The 19,004-nt window shown below is 47.6% G+C and overlaps 1 pseudogene; it reads left to right on the plus strand.

The window, feature by feature from the left end:
* The window catches only part of LOC147098136 (scavenger receptor cysteine-rich domain-containing protein DMBT1-like), a 210,767-nt pseudogene that overhangs the window by 29,925 nt on the left and 161,838 nt on the right, over nt 1–19,004 (plus strand).

Genomic DNA, 19,004 nt, shown 5'->3' on the forward strand with positions numbered 1-19,004 from the left:
CAAAGAATGTATTCGGTTAATTTCTGTCTATATTAATACTGTAAGCCACTGCTTTGCGTGGATTAATCAACTCTGTAACAGAGATTAAGAACCTATGTTTATTGTTGAAGGGTTTATATGAACTTCATTTTGTAACCACTTCAATTTTTCATCCTCTATTTAAGATGGTTCAGAACACGCAAGGGGTCAAGTGATTTACGTAGCGTTTAAAAATAAAAAATGATTTTATTAAATGTTATGGTTGAAATTTGTGCCTATGTCGATGTTCATGTTTTTATTTTGTCCCATTACTAAACACACACCAATCCCTAGATACAGCCGAATGTTGTTTTACTGCACGACACCTGCCCCTGGGAATTCGGCGTATGGCGGGAAACCAGGAGAATCTGATCAGAGTTCCACGGCCACTGTTATTGGACTTTAATTCTAAAAGCTAAATACTTCAGTTATTCAGCCGCAGTGAGCAATGGTCACTCAATCAGCAAAACGATTGTACCGTGCAGTTTCCGCCAGCAGGTGGCGATGCTTATTCCATCAGTCTGACCACTGCAATGGCAAGTATCCACCAGCAGAGGGCGAACATTATTATAAATAAAAACAGGAAATGCTGGAACCACTCAGCAGGTCAGGCAGCATCTGTGGAAAGAGAAACAGTTAACGTTTCATGTCAGTGATATCTTCAGCAATTTAAAATGTTAGAGATTAACCGCTTTTAGTAAATAAAGAGCCAGGGAAAAGGGGGCATGAAAAGATCAAAAGGCTGAAGGTCTGTGATAGGATGGAGGGCAGGAGTGATTCAGTGAATCCTCGCTTCCCTCACTCTGATCCATGTCCCTGTGAACTTGCAGCATTCCATTCTCTCAGGTGCAAACCTGACATTATCATTAATTCTGCTGATAAGGGAGTCGCTGTTGTTGTGTGTTGAAAATAGCGCTGCCTTGTGGACTCTAAACACAAAGGCCCACAATTTGCGATCGGAGGCTTCCCGCGGGTGGAAGCCTCCGACCTGTGAAAAATCTCCGCATTTCCCTTGTGGCCCGGGAGGTTTGGAGTCTCGCGATCCTGGGCTTCTCCGGGTCCGCGCGGGCAGAGGCCCAGGGATCTCAGGTTTGCCTGCGGCTCACAAGCACCCCTGGGATCACATGGGCCAGCTCAACCAATAAAAGAAGGGAATCGCCATTCATACTTCTGGGAGTTTGGTGCGTCCGGAGCTCCCATAAATATGAATGGGGATCACTTTAAAAATACACAAACACATAAAATAAATAAATATCATATTTAAAATTAATTAAAATTCCATTTAATTAATTAATTTAAACGAAACTTTAATTTTTTGAAAATATATGTATTAATGGGGCGACAATCAACTTACCTTATTGGACAGGGTTGTTAATATATAAATGAGTGATAACATTTTATTTTGCTATTTTTTAAACTCTGATGCGGGTAATAGCAGGCCTTACACCTGCATTTATCAGGCATAAGAACTTCACAGGCGTTCAGCGGGCGTAAGTTGGGCAATTAGCGGAAATCTCCACCGGCAGAGGCCCATCTCCCTGGGATACGGAGGATCTGTCAAGAAGATTCCGATGCCTAAACCCGGAACTAGCGCGGCCCCTACGGCCACGTACACATCTCGTACACACCCGTAGGTGTCGAAAAATACGGCCCAAACTCTGACACCTCCTCGTCCCTCCCGCGCACCGTTACCCCACCACCGAACATCAAGCCATCCTTTCCCAGACTGTCACTGACCTCATCTCCTCTGGAGATCTTCACCGCACGGCCTCCAAACTCATAGTCCACTAACCTGGCACAGCCCCTGCTGCCTCCTTTCAAACATCCACAGACAGGACCCCGCCGGTAGACCAATCATATCAACCTGTTAATGCCCCACGGGACTGACTTCTTCCTATCAAAACTGTAAATGTTCTCCCCTTGGCTAATCTCTTCCGACGCCATCCACCATTTTAACCATTCCAGTTTCTTGGCCATAGCCGTCTCCTTTTGAACATAGATCCCCAGTCCTTCTACAACCTCACCCCACCAGGATATTCAGCTCCTTACATGTCCATCGCTCACCAGGTTGTCCAGTCCATTTACATCTCCATCTCTCATCATGACGTTCAGCCCTTCTACACATCCATCCCTTACAACGATGTCCAGCGCCTCTAGATTTCCACTTCTTCCATGCATGGCAGCCCAACCAATCCCCATCCACAACCACCCTTCTCCACCTGGCCAAACTCGGCCTCACATTAAACAGCTTTTCCTTTGACGCTTCTCACTTCCTCCAAATAAATTTGTCACTGGTGAACCCACATGGGTCCAAGCTATGTCTGTCTTTTAACGCTATATGTGGAATATTCTTTGCTTCAGACCTAGTCATGTCACATCCTTGACATGGTTTTCCCGGTTGGTTAATATCTGTGCTGCTTCCTGCTCTTGCCCTGAACTGGAAACTTTCATCAATATCGCTTTAAATTCCAGCGTTTCACATGACCAACTCCGACTCTTCCCTTCCGTTCTTGACTTACTGCCTACATTTCTTGGGTTAGGTTGTTTAAAGTGTCTACTGCAGGGCCACCGAATCCCACAGCTACATTGATCATACTTCCTCCCAACTTGCATCGTGTAATGTCTCTATTCCATAGTCCCAGTTTCTCCGTCTGCATCACATCTGATCCGATGATGCCACCTTGCATACCAGTGCTTCAAAAATGCCTTCCTTTTTGCTTTCCTAAGGATTCCCCTCCACAGAGGTTGACAGGGCCCTCGACTCCAGAGGGAGAGAAAAAATACAGGGAAATACAGGCCAGTTAGCCTGATATCAGTCGTCGGGAAAATGACGGAATCCATTGTTAAGAAAGTGGTATCATGGCACTTAGAAAATCATAACTTGATTAGGCAGAGTCAACATAGTTTTATGAAAGGGAAATCGTGCTTGACAAATTTATTAGTGTTTTTTGAGGATGTAACCTGCAGGGTACAAAAAGGGGAACCGGTGGATGTAGTATATTTGGATTTCCAAAGGCAATCGATAAGGTGCCGCATTAAAGGTTATTACACAAGATTAGGACTCATGGGGTTGGGGGTAATATAGTAGTATGGATAGAGGATTGGTTAACGAACAGAAAACAGAGAGTAGTGATAAACAAATCTTTTTCAATTTGGAAGGCTGTAACTAGTAGGGTGCCACAAGGATAATTGCTGGCGTCTCACTTATTTACAATCTATATTAATGTCCTAGATGAATGGGCCGTGTGTAATGTATCCAAGTTTGCTGATGCAAAGCTAGGTGGAACAGTAATCTGTGAGGAGAAACAGTCTGCAATGGGATATAGATAGACTAAGTGAGTGGGCAGTAATGTGGCAGATGGAGCATAATGTAGGGAAATGTGAGGTTATTCACTTTGGTGCAGCCAGGTGCCTGCACATAGCGACCTTGCATTAACCTCCTCAGCAATCTCCAGCCAGGCAGCCTTTCTCTGCTGAGGAGGCTTCCTCTGGCCTTTGGGAATCATAGAGTCATCGAGTCATATCTGCAAAGAAGGAGGCTATTCGGCCCATTTAATCTGTGCCGGCTCACTGCAGAGCAATCCAGTCAGTCCCATTCCCCCGCTCTATCCCCGAAGCCCTGCAAGTTAATTTCCCTCAAATGCCTGTCCAATCTCCCCTTGAAAACATCGAGTGTCTCCGCTTCCACCACTTCCATCGGCAGCGAGTTCCAGGTCCTCACCACTCGCTGCGTAAAATGATTTTTTCCTCATATCCTCCCGTATCTCTTGCCCAAAATCTTAAATCTGTGTCCCCAATTCATTGTACCATCAACTAGTGGAAACAGCCTTCCCCCGTTAGCCTATACAAACCCATCATAATCTTGTACACCTCTATCAAATCACCTCTCAACCTCTTTTGCTCTAATGAAAAGAAATCCAACTTCTCCAACCTGTCCTTATAGCAAAGAATCCCCATCCCCGGAACCACTCTGGTAAATCTCTTCTGCACCTTCTCAAGGGCTTTCATATCCTTCCTAAATTGTGGTGACCAGAGCTGGACGCAACACTCAAGTTGTGCCATAACCAGCGCTTTATAAAGATTCAGCATAACGTCTCTACATTTGTTCTCAGTACCTCTATTTATGAAACCCAAGATCCCATATGCTTTGCTAACCACTCTCTCGATATGCTCTGCCACCTTCAGGGACTGATGCGCATTAACTCCCAGGTCCCTCTGTCGCTGCACACACTGTAAAACATTGCCATTAAGTGTATATTGCATCTCCCTGTTTCTTCTGCCAAAATGTATCAAGTCACCACTTCTCTATTTTAAATTTCATCTGCCAATTGTCTGCCCATTTTGCTAGTCTTTCTATGTTCAGTTGAAATCGATTGCTATCATCCGCAATGTTTGCCAAACCCCCAAATTTAGTGGCATGGGCAAATGTAGAAATTCTACTTTGTATTCCAATATCCACGTCATTTATAAAACTCAAACAAACAGTGGGCCCAGCACTGACCCTTGGGGAACACCACTGTCTATCATGCTCCAATCTGAAAAATAGCCATTTACCGCAACTCGCAGTTTTCTGTCCTTAAGCCAATTCATTATCCAAGCTGCCACTGATCCAACTAGACCATGAGCCTCAACTTTGTTAACCAGTATTCTATGTGGTACTTTGTTAAACGCCTTCCTAAAATCCACGTGGACAACATCCATTGCATTCCCTTCTTCGATCTTCCCTGTTACTTCTTCAAAAAGTTCAATCAGATTAGTCAAGCATGATCTGCCTTTTGAAAATCCGTGTTGGCTCTCCTTAATTAGCTTAAACCTCTTCACTGTTTCCCTTGATAATAGTTTCTAAAACTTTACCCAACACTGATGTTAACCTGACCGGCCTGTAATTACTAGGTTTGTCCTTACACCCTTAGGGAACAGGGTCTCCCTGTGCCCTCCTACTCCCTGCACAAGAGCTTGCAGTCACTTTCACCTTTGATTAATTTTGAGCACCTTCAAGCTGCAACACTAACGAGAAATAAGAGGCTGAGTCGACATGGAGCCCTGAAAAACAAGTGCAGCAATGACCTCATCAGTACAGACCAACAGTCATCAGTGCAGACCCGCTCCCAGTCATTGCAGCAGGCAGCGCGCACCACGGGACTAATTGGACCAATTAAATCAAAATGGGACTTCGGGAGCGGCTGAAATCGGCAGCGGGTCCGAAACCCGCCCACGAGGCAATCCGGCTCCATCCCGCCTCCTCCATTAAAATCAAGGCAGGCTGCAAATTTGAACCCGAACTCCATCAAAGTTCTGTGTTTGCTCCCAGCCTGATGTATAATTACACTGTTAATGTATCTTCCTTAAAGTTAACTTAATGACAATGTGATTCTGTCTCAGGGTAAGTGCGGGCTCTCCAAATGTGTCACTCGATAACTGGTGGCCATGGCAACACGGATCTACTGGTCGTTATCATCAGTCTGATATTGAGGCAGATTCCTATTGCTTTTTGGGAAGAGTTTCGTTTTGTGGAGTCCATTCCAGTGTGTAATATCCACACGGTCCTGCTTTATGCAGCCATGGGCTGTTCTGTCTGGCTCACAGTCACTTTCACCTTTGATCAATTTGTGGTCATTTGTTGCCAAATGTTGAAAACTAAATATTTCTCCGAGATAATGGCGGCTGTGGTTCTAGGAACAGTGACTGTGCTGAACTGTTTAAAGAACATTTTCCGGTTCTTTATGTTAACAGATTGGAATATGCTTGGGAACTCGCCCTGGTTTTGTTTTGTCACAAGCTGGGTTCGCATTTCACGGGTGTGGGGAGCTATCGAATTCCTTCATTATATTCTAACCCCGTGTCTCCCATTTATTCTGATTTTGCTGCTCAATGCTTTAACTGTCAGTCACATTTTCGTGGCCTGGCTCCGAATTTTAGTCCTTGCATGTTGCACTGACATTATTTTAAAGGCAAGGCTACACCTAAATCTAATTTAGATGAATGTTTGGAGAAGTATATCCATCAACGTGACCCTTGACCCTGACCTACAAGCTGATCCATCCGATTGCGTCAGAATTTGCTTTCAGGATGATTGAGATAAAAAAACAAAATTATAAAGATAAAAGGCCTGATGGTCCAAAGCTTACTTATGGCCTGTAAAGCTCTCTCTAAACAGCTACAGGAGTGTGAAATCCAGTGTGAGGAGCTGGAATCTGCTAAGTTAGCACAGAAATCAAGCTTGCAGAGTGAGAGACAGTCGGTTAAAAAGCTGACTGTCTCACTGGCCCCTCAGGTTAATATGAAACAATAGGTTTGGAGAAGGTGATTGCACGAGTGCAGCTTGAGAATTCGCAGCTAAGCGATGATGTGTTAGAGCTAGATCGTGCATTCAGAATGGTGCTTCAGGACAGAAGTGACGGTAGTGTGGCGAGCTGTAACTCGGAGACAGCATCCGCTGCCTATGTATCCGAGGGCTGATTAGCGGCGGGATCTATGTATCCCCTGGTAGCTTCCCCCAGAGGTAGTTACAGAGGGTAATGTGGTGGGACAGGGCTTGAGATCTGAATCTGACAGTGACGGTGATGTGCTTCTTAATGAGGCAGTGCAGAGATCAGGACAGGGGCCGGTGCCTCCGGTATCGGGGTTGCTGCGGGCGGGTCTGCAATACCCAGATGCAGATGCGCAGAATGTGGAGCCACCAGCAGCTGCTGCGGATGCTGCTCCCCGACCTCGGGGAAAGTTTTAAAAGAATTAGCGAAGGATGGAGGGATGTTCGACCCTGACAAGGGATCGATCTTTGAGCATGTTAGGCAGGTGGAAGATGTGAGGATCAGGCTGCAAATACAGCCGGAGGACCTGATACGGCTTCTTCCTCTCAGCCTCCCTGTGGGATATGGTGCTCTATTCACGCTAATTGTCAAGAGGGCAGGAAAACTCCCCAGCAGTTGTTGGGAAGTTACAGCAGTCTCTACAGCCAGAGGAATCAGGGTGGCCTTGGTTCCTGGGACTAGGCAGAGTCGCAGTGATGTCCCGGTTGAGTGTTGTGATGGATTATGCTGCTGATGGACGTGTGTCCCTGAACTGCTCCAGGCTGCCGGTAACTTGTCTCACAGAAAACCGTTAGTTCGAGGTCTTCAGCCTGCCCTGCGGCAGCGCCTGGAGGAATCATGTCGCTGGCAAACGCTCTGCTTTTCCCATTTACAAGCGGCTCTGATTCGCCTCTGGAGCAGCCGGAGACAGGCACCGGGATGGAACAAGCCTAAAATAGACAGGTTTGAGGAGCCCAACCAGCAACAGCAGGCGGAGCCACTGATAGCAGAGGGGCCGATCAGAGCGATAATTGGGGGTCGGATCTGGAATCCACCGCCTCACAGCCCCGGGTGGAATAAGGATCGCGGGAGCGGGCCCGGCCCGGGAAACCCGGGCAACGGCCCTCATTGCCCACTGTCTGACCAATTAGATCACAGCATCACCCCTGTCACCCTCTGGTGTTTGGGAGCCCCGCCCACATTGTGACATGGGGGACTGAGAGCCCCGCCCACATTGTGACATGGGGTTCTAAGAGCCCCGCCCACATTGTAACGGATGGGTGGTCTGGGAGCCCCGCCCACATTGTGATGGATGGGGGCCTGGGATCCCGCCCACATTGTGACAGATGGGGGTCTGGGGGCCCCGCCCACACTGTGACGGATGGGGGGTCTGGGAGCCCCGCCCACATTGTGACAGATGGGGGTCTGGGAGCCCCGCCCACATTGTGACAGTTGGGGTGTCTGGGAGCCCCGCCCACATTGTGACAGTTGGGGTGTCTGGGAGCCCCGCCCACATTGTGATGGATGGGGGTCTGGGAGCCCCGCCCACATTGTGACAGTTGGGGTGTCTGGGAGCCCCGCCCACATTGTGATGGATGTGGTGTCTGGGAGCCCCGCCCACATTGTGACAGATGGGGGTCTGGGAGCCCCGCCCACATTGTGACAGTTGGGGTGTCTGGGAGCCCCGCCCACATTGTGACGGATGGGGGTCTGGGAGCCCCGCCCACATTGTGACGGATGGGGGTCTGGGAGCCCCGCCCACATTGTGACAGATGGGGGTCTGGGAGCCCCGCCCACATTGTGACGGATGGGGGTCTGGGAGCCCCGCCCACATTGTGACGGATGGGGGTCTGGGAGCCCCGCCCACATTGTGACGGATGGGGGTCTGGGATTGACGGTTTCGGGCCTCGCGGGTGGTCCTGGCACCGCTCCAAGTTGACGACGAATGATTGCTTGTTTAATCTCACCAACCGACTGCTGATATTCCCAGGAAAGGTGAGAGAGGAGTTTATATAAGAACATAAGAAATAGGTGTAGGACTGGGCCATACCGCTCTCGAGCCTGCTCCGCCATTCAATAAGATCATGGCTGATCATCGACACCAACTCCACTTTCCCGCCCGATCCCCATATCCCTTGATTTCCCTAGAGTCCAAAAATGTATCTATCTCTATATCGAATATATTCAACGGCTGAGCATCCACAGCCTTCTCGGGCAGATAATTCTGAAGATTCATAACACTCTGAGTGAATAAATTCTTCCTCATCTCTGTCCTAAATGGCCGACCCCTTATCCTGAGACTATGCCTCTAGTTCTAGACTCTACAACCAGTGGAAACAGTCCATCAGCATCTACCCTGTCAAGCCCTCGAAGAACTTGATACGTTTCAATTCGATCACCGCTCATTCTTCTAATCTCCAGAGAATATAACTCCATTCTGCTCAATCTCTCCTCATAGGAAAGCCCATTCATCAACGGAATCAATCTAGTGAATCTGCATTGCACCCTCTCTAAGGCAAGTATATTCTTCCTTAGATAAGGAGAACTAAACTGTGCACAGTACACCAGATTTGGTCTCCCCAAAGCCCCATATAATTGCAGCAAGAGTTCCTTAGTCGTATATTGCAACCTGCTTGCAATAAAGGTTACATAACATTTGCCTTCCTAATTGCTTGTAGGACCTGCATGTTAACTTTCTGTGATTTGTGTGAAAGGACTCCCAAATCCCTCTAAAGATCACCATTTACTGGTCTCTCACATTTTACGAAATATTCTGCTTTTCCATTTTTCCTGCCAAATTGGATAACTTTACACTTCCACACAGGGTGCAGGACATTCTGAGGGCGGGGGGGGGGGTGATCAGCCAAAGGTCGTTGTCCATGTTGGCACCAATGACATAGGTAGAAAGCGAATGAGGTCCCGCAGGCAGATTTTAGGGAGCTAGGCGGGAGATTATAAAGCAGGACCTCAAAGTTAGTAATCTGCAGATTTCTCCTGGCGCCACGTGCTAGCGAGTAAAGGAAAAGGAGGATAGAGCGGATGAATGCTTGGCTGGAGAGATGGTGCAGGAGGGAGGACTTTAGATTCGTGAGGCATTGGGACCATTTCTGGAGGAGGTGGGACCCCGACAAGCCGGAGGGTTTGCACCGCAACAGAGCCAGGACCAATATCCTCGCGGCAGAGTCTGTTAGTGCTTTTTGGGAGGATTTATTCTATCTTAGCAGGGGTATGGGAACCTGAGAGTTGATTCAGAAGGGAGAGAAGGCAAGCTGGAAATGGAAGGCCGAAAATTAGTAAGCGTGTTTGGAAGGCAGAGGACGCAAAGGTTAGAAAATAGACAACAATGCAGTTTGGCAATGAAAATGTTATATATTGTAATGCAAGGAGTCTGGGAAATAAGGCAGATGAACTAAAGGCATGTGGGAGTATGATGTTACAGCCATAACTGAGACATGGCTGAAAGAAGGGCAGCAATGACTGCTCAACATTCCTGGTTAAAGGTTTTTCAGGCGAGATAGAGAGGTGGATAAAAAGGAAGGGTTTTCAGTATTGGTTAAAGGTACAATTACAGCTCTGAGGAGGGAGGATATCTTGGAAGGATCATCGAATGAGGCCATATGGGTTAGACTCAAGAATAAAAAAGCGGCAATCTCACTGTTGGGGGTGCTGTACAGACCCCCAAACAGTCAGAGGGAGATAGAAGAGCAAATATATAGGCACATTTCTGAGAAGTGCAAAGAATATAGCGCAGTAACAGTAGGGGAGTTCAACTACCTTATACTAACTGGGATAAAATTAATGTGAAGGGTACAGAGGGTACAGAATTCCTGATATGCATTCAGTGGAACATTTTTACCAAGGACGTGGCAAGACAAACAAGGGCGGGGAAGTTCTGGACTTAGTTTTAGGGAATGAAGCTGGACAGGTGGACGGGGTCTCAGTGGGAGCGCACTTTGGGGGTAGTGATCATAATTCAGTTAGATTTAGGGTAGTTACGGAAAAGGACAAAGATAATCCAGGAATAAAAGTTGTCAATTGGGGAAAGGCCAATTTTACTAAGTTGAGATGTGATTTAGCCAAACTGGACTGGAAGCAGCTACTTGAAGGTAAATCAGTGTCAGAGCAGTGGGACACATTCAAGGGGGAGATAGTGGGGGCTCAGCACAAGTATGTACCCTTAAAGAAAAAGGATGGGACTAAGAAATCTAGAGCCTCCTGGATGTCAAGGGGCATACAGGGTAGGATAAAGAAAAAAATGGAGGTTTATGACAGTTACCGAGTGCTCAATACCATAGAAACCCAAGAGGAGTAGGGAAAGTGCAGGGGTGAAATTAAAAAGGAAATTAGGAAAGAAAAGAGAGAGCATAAAAAATGTTGGCAGGTAAAATGAAGGAAAACCCAAAGATGTTTGCGAATATCCTTGCGGGGAGGTTTGCTAGCACTGTCGGGGGGGGTTTAAACTAACTTGGCAGGGGGATGGGATACAGAGGGAAGCTGAAATAGGGGGGGATGTGCTGCCAATTATGGAGGAAAAAACAAGTCAGCTTGGTAGACAGGGCAAATATATAAGGGCAAGGCTGGATGGCATCTATTTTAATGCAAGGAGTCTTGCAAATAAGGTGGATGAACTGAAGGTGTTGATAAACACATGGGAGTATGATATTGTTGCTATCACGGAGACATGGTTGAGGGAGGGGCAAGACTGGCAGCTCAATATTCCGGGGTACAGAATCTTCAGGCGAGACAGAGGGGGAGGTATAAGAGGAGGGGGTGTCGCAATATTAATTAAGGAGTCAATTACTGCAGTAAGGAGGGATGATATATTAGCAGGGTCCTCTAATGAGGCCATATGGGTGGAGCTTAAAAACAAAAAGGGGGCAAGCACTTTGCTGGGAGTGTACTATAGGCCTCCAAACAGTCAGGGGGAAATAGAGGAACAGATATGTAGGCAAATCTCAGAGAAATGTGCAAATAATAGGGTAATAATAATGGGGGATTTCAACTTCCCCAATATTAACTGGGATAGTCAAAGTGTGAAAGGCTCAGAGGGTGTAGAATTCTTAAAGTGCATCCAGGAGAGCTTTTTGAGCCAGCATGTAGAAAGTCCTACAAGAGAGGGGGCGGTACTGGACCTAATTCTAGGGAATGTGGCCGGCCAAGTGGAAAAAGTGCTAGTAGGTGAGCACTTTGGTGATAGTGACCATAATATGGTAAGATTTAAGGTGGTCATGGAAAAGGACAGGGATGGGCCGGAAATAAAGGTTCTAAATTGGGGGAAGGCCGATTTTAATAGGATAAGGCAGGATCTGGCCAAAATGGACTGGGATCAGCTACTTGTAGGAAAATCCGCATCGGAGCAATGGGAGGCTTTCAGAAGGGAGATTGAGATCATACAAGGGCAACATGTTCCCATAAATGTCAAGAGTGGTTCCAAAAACCACAGGGAACCGTGGATGTCAGGGGATATACGGGAATGGATTAGGAAAAAAAGGAGGGCTTTTGGTAGATACAAAAGGCTAAAGACGGAGGAAGCCCTAGAGGAGTACAAAAAGTGCAGGGGGATACTTAAAAAAGAAATTAGGAGATCAAGGAGGGGCCATGAAATAACACTGGCGAGCAAAATAAAGGAAAATCCGAAGATGTTTTATAAGTATATTAAGGGTAAAAGGATAACTAGGGAAAAAATAGGGCCCATTAGGGACAAAAGTGGCAATCTGTGTGTGGAGCCGGAAGATGTAGGAGGGGTTCTAAATGAATTTTTTGCATCTGTTTTCACTATGGAGAAGGACGATGTAGACATAGAAATAGGGCGGGGGGACTGTGATATGCTCGAACATATTAACATCGAGAGGGAGGAGGTATTGGCGGTTTTAGCTGGCCTAAAAATGGATAAATCCCCAGGCCCGGATGAAATGTACCCCAGGCTGCTGTGTGAGGCAAAGGAGGAGATTGCGGGGGCTCTAACACATATATTCAGGACCTCTCTGGCCACAGGGGATGTGCCAGAGGACTGGAGAACCGCTAATGTAGTACCATTATTCAAGAAGGGTAGTAGGGAAAAACCGGGGAACTACAGGCCAGTGAGCCTAACATCAGTGGTAGGAAAATTACTGGAAAAAATCCTGAGGGACAAAATTTGTCGCCACTTGGAGAGGCAAGGATTAATCAGGGATAGTCAACATGGCTTTGTCAAGGGAAGATCATGTCTGACTAATTTGATTGAATTTTTTGAGGGGGTGACTAGGTGTGTGGATGAGGGTAACGCAGTGGATGTGGTATACATGGATTTCAGTAAGGCCTTCGATAAAGTCCCGCACAGGAGACTGGTCAAGAAGGTAAGAGCCCATGGAATCCAGGGTGCCTTGGCACATTGGATACAAAACTGGCTTAGTGGCAGAAGGCAGAGGGTGATGGTCGAAGGTTGTTTTTGTGACTGGAAACCTGTGGCCAGTGGGGTACCACAGGGATCGGTACTGGGTCCCTTGCTGTTTGTGGTCTACATTAATGACTTGGATATGAATGTAAAGGGTATGATCAGTAAATTCGCAGATGATACTAAAATTGGTAGGGTGGTAAATAGCGAGGAGGGTAGCCTCAGTCTGCAGAACGATATAGATGGGTTGGTCAGATGGGCGGAACAGTGGCAAATGGAATTTAACCCGGAAAAGTGCGAGGTGATGCACTTTGGGGGGTCTAACAAGGCAAGGGAATACACAATGAAGGGAAAGACCCTAGGCAAGACGGAGGGTCAGAGGGATCTGGGTGTGCAGGTACACAGATCCCTGAAGGCGGCGGAACAGGTGGATAAGGTGGTAAAAAAGGCATATGGGATACTTGCCTTCATTAGCCGAGGCATAGAATATAAGAGCAAGGAGGTTATGATGGAGCTGTATAAAACACTGGTTAGGCCACAGCTGGAATACTGTGTGCAGTTCTGGTCGCCACACTACAGGAAAGATGTGATCGCGTTAGAGAGGGTGCAGAGGAGGTTCACCAGGATGTTACCAGGGCTGGAGCGCTTCAGCTATGAAGAGAGACTGGGCAGATTGGGTTTGTTTTCCTTGGAGCAGAGGAGGCTGAGGGGGGACATGATTGAGGTGTACAAAATTGTGAGGGGCATAGATAGGATGGATGCTGAGGAGCTTTTCCCCTTAGTAGAGGGGTCAATAACTAGGGGGCATAGATTCAAGGTAAAGGGCGGGAGGTTTAGAGGGGATTTGAGAAAGAACTTTTTCACCCAGAGGGTGGTTGGAGTCTGGAACTCACTGCCTGAAAGGGTTGTGGAGGCAGAAACCCTCACAACATTTAAGAAGCATTTGGATGAGCATTTGAAATGCCATAGCATACAAGGCTACGGGCCAAATGCTGGAATATGGGATTAGATTAGACAGGGCTTGATGGCCGGCATGGACACGATGGGCCGAAGGGCCTCTATCCGTGCTGTATTACTCTATGACTCTATGACTCTATGTCTTGTAAATATAATAAGAGCAAGAGGACAACTAAAGAAAGATTAGGGCCTATTAGAGACCATGTAGGTAATCTATGTGTGGAGGCGGAAGACCTGCATATGGTCCTCAATGAATACTTTGCGCCTGTTTTCATAAAAGGTAGAGATGAAGCAGTCATTGCAATCAGGGAGGAGCAGTGTGAAATATTAGATGAAATAAACATAGTGAGCGAGGAAGTAGGAAGGGGATTAGCGTATTTGAAGGCGGATAAATTCCCAGGCCCGGATGGCATGTATCCCAGGCTGTTAAGAGAAGCAAGAGAGGAAATAGGAAATACCATCATTTTCCAATCATCTCCGGCTACAGGTGTGGTGCCAGAGGACTGGAGGACTGCTAAAGTTGTACCATTGTTTATAAAAGAAGAAATCGATAAACTGAGTAACTCCAGGCCAGCCAGCCTAAACTCCGTGGTGGGAAAATTATCAGAAAAAATTCTGAGTAACGGGAAAAATATGGATTAATCAAGGGCAGTCAGCATGGATTTGTTAATGGGAGTTCGTGTCTGGCTAACGTGATTTAATGTTTTGAGGAGGTAACAAGGAGGGTCGATGAGGGTTGTGCATGCAGTGCTGCAGTGCATCATGTAGATGGTAGACACTGCAGCCACGGTACGCCGCTGGTGGAGGGAGTGAATGTTAAAGGTGGTGAATGGAGTGTCAATGAAGCAGACTGCTTTGTCCTGGAGGGTGTCGAGCTTCTTGAGTGTTGTTGGAGCTGCACTCCTCCAGGCACGTGGAGAGTATTCCATCACACTCCTTACTTGTGCCTTGTAGATGGTGGAGAGGCTTCAGGGAGTCAGGAGATGAGACCTTCGCCGCAGAATACCTAGCCTCTGACCTACTTTGTTGCCTGAATGGCCTGCTCTTGTTTCTATACAACTGGTTCTAGGGGCTGAATGGAGCTCCTCCTGTTCCTATGCAACAGACTCGAGGAGCTGAATATTCACCTCCTGTTCCTATGTAACAGACTTGAGGGGCTGAATTGCCTTCCCCCAGCCTCGAGGAGCTGAATGGCCTCTTCCAGTTCCTATGCAACAGGCTCTAGGGGCTGAATACTCTCCTCCTGATACTATGCAGCCGGCTTGAGGGACTGACCAACGCTCTCCTGTTCTTATGTTACAGGCTCAAGGTGCTGAATTCTCCTCCTCCTGTTCCTATGTAATAGGTTCGAGGGGCTGAATGGCCTCCTCCTGTTCCTATGCAACTGGCTCAAGGGGCTGAATGGTCACCTCCTGTTCCTCTGTAGCAGGCTCGAGATGCTGAATGGGCTCCTCCTGTTCTTCTGCAACAGACTAAATGGGGCGGATGGGCCTCCTCCTGTTCATAGGTAACTTTCGAGAGTGAGCTTAATGGTCCTAATCCTGTTCCTATGTAATAGGCTCGAGGAGCTGAATTGTCCTCCTTCTGTTCCTATGCAACAGGCTCGAGGGGCTGAATGTCCTCCTTCTGTTCCTATGCAACAGGCTCGAGGGGCTGAATGTCCTCCTCCTGTTCCTATGCAACAGGCTCAAGAGGCTGAATGGCCACCTCCTGTTCCTATACAATAGGTTGGAGTGGCTGAATGGCCTCCTCCTGTTTCTTTGAAACAGTCTAGAGGGCATAACTGGCCGAATGGCCTCATCCTTGCCGTAGTAAACAGGCCCAAGGGGATAAATGGCCGACTGCTGTTCCTATGCAAAAGGCTCGAGGGGCAGAATGGTCTCCCCTGTTCCTATGTAACAGTCTTGAGGCGCTGATTGACCTCTTGTTCATTTGTAACAGTCTTGAGAGGTGGATGGCCTCCTCCTGTACCTACGTAAAAGTCTCATGGGTTTCAATGGCATCCTCCTATTCGATACAAAGGCCTCCATGGGCTGAATGGGCTCCTCCTGTTCCCATGCAGCAGGCTCGAGAACCTGAATGGCCTCCTCCTTTTCCTATGGCACAGTGTCGAGGGGGCTAAGCGGCCTCATCCTTTACCTATGTAACAGAATCAAGGGGATAATTGGCCTACTCCTGCTCCTATGTAACAGGCTCCAGGGGCTGAACGGCTTCCTCCTGTTCCCAGGCAACAGGTTCGAGGGGCTGAATGGCCTTCCCTTGTTCCTATGCAACATGCTTGACCGACTGGAGAACTGCTTCCTGTTCCTAAGTTCCAGGCTCGAGGAACTGAATGTTCCTTCTCCTATTCATATGCAACAGGCTCGAGGGGCTGAATGGCTTGCTCCTGTTATTAAGCAACAGACTCATGGTGCTGAATGGCATTCTCTTGATCCTATGTAGCAGGTTCAAGGGGGTAAATGGCTTCCTTGTGTTCTGATGCAACAGACTGGATGCCTCTATGGCCTCTTCTTGTTCCTATTTAACAGTCACGTGTGCCTGAAAGGTTATCCTCCTGTTCTTATGCAACAAGATTGATGGGCTGAATGCCTTCCTCCTGTTGCAATATAAATTCCCGAGAGGCTGAATGGCCTCCTCCTGTTTCTATGTAGCAGCTTAAAGGGGCTAAATTGCCTCGTCCCTTTCCAATGTAACAGGCTCGAGGGGCTGAATTGTCTGTTCCTCTGCCTATTTAAAAGTTTCAAGGTGATAAATGGCCTACTCCTGTTCCTATGCAACAGGCTCTAGGGGGTCAATGGGACTCCTGCTCTTTCTATCTAACAGCCTCGAGAGGCTGAATGACCACCTCCTATGCATATGTAACAGGCTCAAGTTGGTAAATGGCTTAATACTGTTCCTATATAACAGCTTAGAGGGGCTCAATGGCATCCTCCATTTTTTATATGCAACAGGCTTGATCTACTGAACAACCGCCTTCTGTTCCTAAGTTCCAGCCTCGAGGTGCTGAATGGCTTGCCCCTGTTCGTTAGCAACAGGCATTCTCATGATCCTATGTAGCAGTTTCAAGGGGCTAATTGGCCTCCTCGTGTTCTGATGTAATAGACTCGAGGGGCTGTATGGCCTCCTCTTGTTCCTGTTTAACAGCCACTTTTGCCTGACTGATCATCCTCCTGTTCTTATCCAACAGGATTGATGGGCTGAATGTCCTCCTCCTGTTTCAATATAAAAGGCTCGAGAGGCTGAATAGCCACCTCCTGTTTCTATGTAACGTGCTTGAGTGGTTGAATGGAACTACTCCTGTTCCTATGCAACAGGCAGTAGTGGCTGAATGGTGTCCTCATGTTCCTAAGTAACGTACTCAAGGAACTGAATGAGACACCTCCTGTTCCAATGCAACAGGCCCGAGGAGATGAATGGCCTCCACTTCTTCCAATGTAGCAGGTTAAAGGGGCTAAATGGCCTCCTCCTGTTTCTCTGTAACAGGCTCGAGGGGCTGAATGGCGTGTTCCTCTGCCTATGTAACTGGTTCAAGGTGATAAATGGCCCAATCCTGTTCCTATGCAGCAAGTTGGAAGGGCTGAATGGTCTCCTCCCGTTTCTATCGAACAGACTCGAGAGAGAGTGAATGGCCTCTCCTGTGCCTATGTAACAGGCTGAAGTTGATAAATGGCTTAATCCTGTTCCGATACTACAAGCTCGAGGGGCTGAATGGTCTCCTCCTGTTCGTGTGCAGCCAGCTCCAGGGACTGAGCAACGGCCCCCTGTTACTATGTTATACGCTCGAGGAGTTGAATTGTTCTCCTTCTGTTCCTATGCAACAGGCTCGAGTGTCTGAATGGCATTCTCTTGATCCTATGTAGCTGGTTTAAGGGGCTACATGGCCTCCTCGTGTTTCGATGCAGCAGGATCTAAGGTCTGAATCGCCTCTTCTTGTTGCTATGTAGCAGGTCCAAGAGACTAAATGGCCTCCTCCTGTTCCTAAGTAACAGTCTCGAGTGCCTGAATGGTGCCACTCCTGTTCTTAAGCAACAGGATCAATGGGTTAATGCCCTCCTTCTGTTCCTATATAAAACACTCGAGGGGCTGAATGGGCTCCTCCTGATTCGACGTATCATGCTTGAGTGGTTGAATGGACCTACTCCTGTTCCTATGCAACATGCACAAAAGGCTGAATGGTCTCCTTCTGTCCCTAATTAACATGCTCAAGGGACTGAATGAGACACTACTGTTCCAATGCAACAGACCCGAGGAAGCGAGTGGCCTCCTCTTGTTCCTATGTAGCTGGGTTAAGGGGCTAAATGGCCTCCTCCTGTTCCTATGTAACAAGCTTGAGGGGCTGAATGGCCTGTTCATCTGCCTATGTAACTGGTTCGAGGTGATAAGTGGCCTACTCCTGTTCCTATGCAACAGGCTCTAGGGGCTAAATTGCTCTCCTCCTGTTCCTGTCTAACAAACTCGAGAGGCTGAATGGCCTCCTCCTGCGCCTATGTACCAGGCTCAAGTTGAAAAATGGCTTAATTCTGATCCTATGCAACAGGCTCGAGGGGCTGAATGGCCTCCTCCTGTTCCTGTGCAGACGGCTTGAGGGACTGATCAACAGTCTGCCTTTCCTATGTTATAGGCTCGAGGAGTTGAATTGTCCTCCACCTGTTCCTTCGCAACATGTTCGAGGGTCTGAATGGCCTCATCTAGTTCCTATGTAGCAGGTTCAAGGGACTAAATGGCCTCCTTCTGTCCCTATGTAACAAGCCTAAGGGGTGTAATTACATATTATTCCTAAGCAACAGGGTCGATAGGCTGAATGGTCCTCCTGCTGTTATTATGCAACAGGATCGATGGGCTGAATGGCCTCCTCCTGGGCCAATATAAAGTGTTCGAGCGGCTGAATGGCCTTCTCCTGCTTCTGCGGGACCACCTTGAGGGGCAGAATGGCCTCCTCCTATTCCTATGTAACAAGTTTGAGGACCTGAATGGCCTCGCCCGTTTCATATGGAACAACCTCGATGGGATGAATGGCCTTTTACTGTGTACCAGGCTCAAGGAGATAAATGGCCTACTCCTGTTCCTTTGTAACTTGGTCGAGGGGCTGAGTGGCATAATCATTTTCCTGTATAACAGACCTGAGGGAGATGAGTGTCCTGCTCTTGTTCCTATGAGGCAGATTTAATGGGCTAAATTTCCTCCTCCTATCTCTATGTAACACGCTCAAGTGGCTGACTGGCATCCTGTTCCTATGTAGCAGGCTCAAGGGTTTAAATGGCTTCTTCCTGTTCCTAAGGAACAGGCACGAGTGTCTGAATGGCATTCTCTTGATCCTATGTAGCAAGTTCAAGTGTCTAAATGCCTCATCGTGTTCTGATGCAGCA

This window comes from Somniosus microcephalus, chromosome 30, assembly GCF_052327205.1.
Source record: "Somniosus microcephalus isolate GS21.2 chromosome 30, FLI_Smic_1.0, whole genome shotgun sequence".
Taxonomy (NCBI): Eukaryota; Metazoa; Chordata; class Chondrichthyes; order Squaliformes; family Somniosidae; genus Somniosus; species Somniosus microcephalus.